The 4,906-nt window shown below is 33.4% G+C and overlaps 1 pseudogene; it reads left to right on the forward strand.

The window, feature by feature from the left end:
* The first annotated feature begins 361 nt into the window (after window positions 1-361).
* Window positions 362-4,583, forward strand: LOC114385891 (annotated as a pseudogene).
* The last annotated feature ends 323 nt before the right edge of the window (window positions 4,584-4,906 follow it).

Raw genomic sequence — 4,906 nt, forward strand, 5'->3', positions numbered from 1 at the left:
TTAAATACACTTTGGAGCAGGAAAAAGAATTTTGAGGTATCTACAAGGAACAAAAGAGTTCGGTATATGGTATACTACTGAAACCAACTCAGAATTACTTGGCTACACCGACAGTGATTGGGCAGGTTTGACAGATGACATGAAGAGTACCTTTGGCTATACTTTCTCACTAGGATCGAGAATGTTCTCTTGGGCATTGAAGAAGCAAGCTACAATAGCACAATCAATAGCAGAAGCAGAGTACGTGGCAGCTGCTGAAGCAACAAGTCAAGCTATATGGCTTCGTAGGATACTTGAAGACATGGGAGAAAAACAAGATGAGCCTACTAAAATCAACTGCGACAACAAATAAGCAATTGCAATGGCAAAGAATCCAGTTCATCACAACAGAACAAAACACATAGCAATCAAGTATCACTTTATTAGAGAAGCTGAAGTAACTAAAGAGATCAAACTTGACTACTACAGAACAGAAAATCAAATTGCAGACATATTCACGAAGGTGTTTCCGAGACCAAGATTTGAAGAATTACGAGCTATGCTCGGAGGCACAGAAATTTGCATCAAGGAGGAGTGTTGAAATTGCTACAAATTTCTAGAATATTCTTAAATATAATATGTGTGAAAATAGTAGAATATCCTAGAACTATAGTGTGTATGAATATGGTAGAACAATCTAGAACTATAAGTGTATGTATAAGATAGAAGAATCTACAACTATCATGATACTAATCTATCATGAAAACTCTAGAAAAACCTAAAGTAATGTAGAAACATTCACCACCATTAAGAGGTTGGTGACTTAAGCCTATAAATAGGCAATTGGCATGTTGTAATAGATTATCCAAGAAATCAATGACATAGCCTTCTTTCTAAAAAACTATCAACTATCAACTATCATCTAATAAACTACCAACAAACACCAATGACGGCAACAAATGGTGTTCCTACACTCTGACTAGAGAGAAACTCATCAACGACATGTACACAAATCCCGAGGAGTATGAATGCGGCAACGACGTTTGGTTCTTAGAACCACCACAAAGGCAAGGCAAGCAGTGAGTGGTGAGTGGTGATAGGTTAGACTTGGAACGAATGCCGTTTTGGCATTTTCTTCTTTCCTCCATTGATGAGTGCAGTAGATGAGCAAAAACAAAAGAAAAAGCCATCGTAACCGTAATTGCACTTTTACTAATATCTCTATAGTTTGTTACTAACGTGCACTCGCCGCTAAACTAAATTTCCCCAATTATTGTTGTATATGTGCCAAAACAAAATCAAAGGACAAGACATATAACCAAGAATTTTGTTTGCTTCCAACCTTCTCCTGTACTGGGTTTTCCCCCCTAGTTTACTAATCTATCATGATCCCATTTCAATTTACTTGGAGTTTTCTCATTCTAGTGGCTTCTAATTCTACCTATGTTCTGTGAAGGTGTCTGGTTTGAAGTCCATCACGTCTAAACACCTGGCATTGGCAAGTCAAGTCATTAGTTTTGTACATGTTACTATTCCAAGTACAAATGCCCTCACCTAAATGAAGTTTTTAATGTCGTACTGAAACAAAATTTTTAATGTGTTTCATGAATTTATTATATTGTTTTTCATTGCATGAATTTAATTATAATTTTGTTCTTCATTTCCGGTATAAGAAATTCGAAAGATTCTTTTTCTTAAAGTACCTGAGACTAGAAAAACACTATTGCTTTCTGAGATCGATCAGTTGCTCAGGTACGTGCTTCATTGTTATTTAACCTTTACTCCTTTTGTCCTTTTGTTAGAGGGAGACTTATTCAGATGTTTTGTTCGTATATTCATTTTTTAATGATTGTGGTAAGTATGATTATTTCTTTATTTTCCTACATATTGATGATGAAAATTCATTAGTAAGCAATTCATCGTGTATAATGAAATTTACTTGTAGTTGAATAAGTGGAAAGAGATTTTCCATTTAATTACTCTTCCTCTGATTCCCTTTTTCATTTGAATGGAAAAGGAAATATTGTTAGAGAGGAAGGGAAGCAGTAATAGAGAGGATAAGACTTGTACAAATATTTGCAAGTTGAAAATTGAAATTGCAACAATATGTGAGTGTTGAATCTGGAGGTCAATAGTTATGATTTTGCCACCTTTATCAGAATATTGATTTTCGGAAAATGAATAAGGAGAAGGAACCCTGAATGTGTTACTCTTATATCATCCATTAGATCCTTTTTTTCTTTTCCAAACTTAACTTTTTTACTTAAATAAAAGTATGTTTAAAAAAATTATAATGATCAGATGGAAAGCAAAAGAAAAAACTTCTTTAATGTTTTTGGAGCTAAAAATTATAGTTTTTGCTTTTTTATTGGAATAGAATTAAGTCTGAGGGACATTTGGCTCAACACAATTTTTATGTCTTCTCTTCGAATGCATGCAATTACTTTCCAATCGAAAACCAAACACAGTTAAAGCATTTTTTTACTCTTCCTCTGATTCCCTTTTTCATTTGAATGGAAAAAGAAATATTGATAGAAAGGAAGGGAAGCAGTAATAGAGAGGACATAGAGTCTGACAGACATTTTGCTCAACACAACTATATTTAAGTCTTCTCTCTTGTAATGCATACTATATTTGACTCTAAACAAGGTTATACTATGAATCTGCATTTTTTGAAAGCTGAAAACAAAGGTTCCCTAATTTTCCCACTGGTTTCTTCATGTTCAAATTCTTTTATTTTTTTTGTCATGATCTCATCTATGAAATTCAACAGTGTCTGCTTTTAATTGTGATGACTTCTTAGTTTTTGCACATTTGCACCAAAGTTGTTGCTCATTTTCTTATTTTAAATTTTCCTTAATTAATTCCTTTTCTATCCCGTACTCCTTTCACACATTTGTATCAAATGTACAAGGTGTCTCTGTTAAGGAGTATGACATTCATTTTTTTAATCCATAACTGCATGGGATTGAGGCATTTTAAGTGGAACTTCAAGAATGAATATGGTTTATCCTTCCCTGAGTGTTCAAACATCTTTACAAAACCTTGGCTTTCAATTCTTTTTGGTTTCTCTATTTAGGAGGATACCATTTGTTTGTCCCTTTTTTTTGTAATTTTTCTCCAATAAAATATACTTATATGTGTATAAATTAAAAAAAACAATTCATTTTGTATGCCAAATTTTTTTAAGAAATTTGAAGTATGTATTCTTTTTTAACATTTGGTTTATTGTTCTATTTTTTCCATTCCAGGATCATAAAGTCCACAGAGATGAAATACATGGTAAATTAGTTCAAATAATGCGACAAAGATTACTGGTACAGTTACGTGGCTTGCCTCAAATTGTTGAGAGTTGTAATAGACCTGAGGATGCTGACCCTCAACCTAGTCAATTGCTTGGTCCCGTACAAAGGTAAATAATTACATGTAAATGCTTAAATGGTGTTCTGTCTTTCAACTTCTTTTTCTTTTGGCTTGAATTTCAAAATTGAAGGAGATTTTTATATGCATCTTTCTATCTGATAGTTTAGAGCATAAATATGAATAGGCCAAAGAGCACAAGAAACCTTTTGGACAGAATATGGTGGCTCACGAGTCACTCCACTAAGTTTATCATATATAAGGAAGTGATTGCTGCAATATCAAATTTGAGATGAACTCCTTACAGATATGCAATTAACTATTTGTCAAACTGATTTAATAACTTAACCACTCATAGGTGACAACAAATTTATGACCATTCATTATATATATGTTGATAATGGTTTGGGGTGGTTTATAAAAATTTATGCTCATGAAATTTGAATTAACGGTGAGGAATATGCTCCGAGTCCTGCTAAAGTTTAGAGAGGTGTTTTAGTGTGTTGAATATGCTTTCTTCACTTGAAGTCGAAATTTATTTTGTTTAATGATGCAGACCTCTTTCTCCTCTCCTCGATCTAGAGATCTAGGAGGAAACTATTGCTAGGGTTGCTAATGCACTGCAAATTTGGCTAAATCGAGTCTTTTCCGTTGCACATGACATAGCGATTAAGAGGAATTTGTTGTTTTGCCTCTAGGTATGGGGTTTGTATTTTCTTCTTGTCTTTGTTTTATGCTGAGTTTGATGAATTTAAACACTTTGGGTACTGAATTGTATGTTGACAGTTCTTTATATGAACTTGGTGAATCAGGTTGTTGGTGTATTGTGGGTAATATGTTACATTGGTAGTTTGTTCAACTTTTTGACTTTGATCTATATCGGTAAGTTCTATGTTGCTGTAGGTTTTACACGTTCGGTCTTTGTTGGCATTCCTTTGCTTTAATATTCCAATAACTTTCTAGACAGGTGTGTTCTTCTTAGCTTGTCTCTTCCTGTGTTGTATGACAGGTACCAGGACCAAGTTGATGATAGGCTAGGTGTGACACATGGGGTTATTCAAACATACTATAAAAAAATTCACAGTATTGAATTTGATGCAAATAGTTACTTGAAAGCATATCTTATGTTTGTAGGCAATTTGTCTATTGAATGGTCAAATGCCCATGATTCTATTGTTCTCAATAGCTATCTTCAAAAAACTTTTGGTTTGGCTCTTAGCACCACCACAAAGGCAATGGCATAGCATGATATCTTGTTTATGCCTTTGTTTTTTGTGTGGTTCAAATTATGTGCATTCTAAGAAGTTGGTTTGTCCTAAGATTGATATGTTGTTAGTTGTGGGTTTACTTGAGAATGCACACCATTAGCATGATATCAGTTTGTTTTTTACTATACAACATCAGTTTTCGTAAAAAACTGATATTGTATATTATATTTTAACATCGATTTTTTCATAACTGGTGTTCACATTTATACTTTTAATGTCGGTTCAAAATCGATGTTGAATGTCCAAAATAACTAATGTTAAAAGCATTTTTTCTAGTAGTCGAAGAAATTACAACAACT

The sequence above is a fragment of the Glycine soja genome, chromosome 15, assembly GCF_004193775.1.
Source record: "Glycine soja cultivar W05 chromosome 15, ASM419377v2, whole genome shotgun sequence".
NCBI classification, from domain to species: domain Eukaryota; kingdom Viridiplantae; phylum Streptophyta; class Magnoliopsida; order Fabales; family Fabaceae; genus Glycine; species Glycine soja.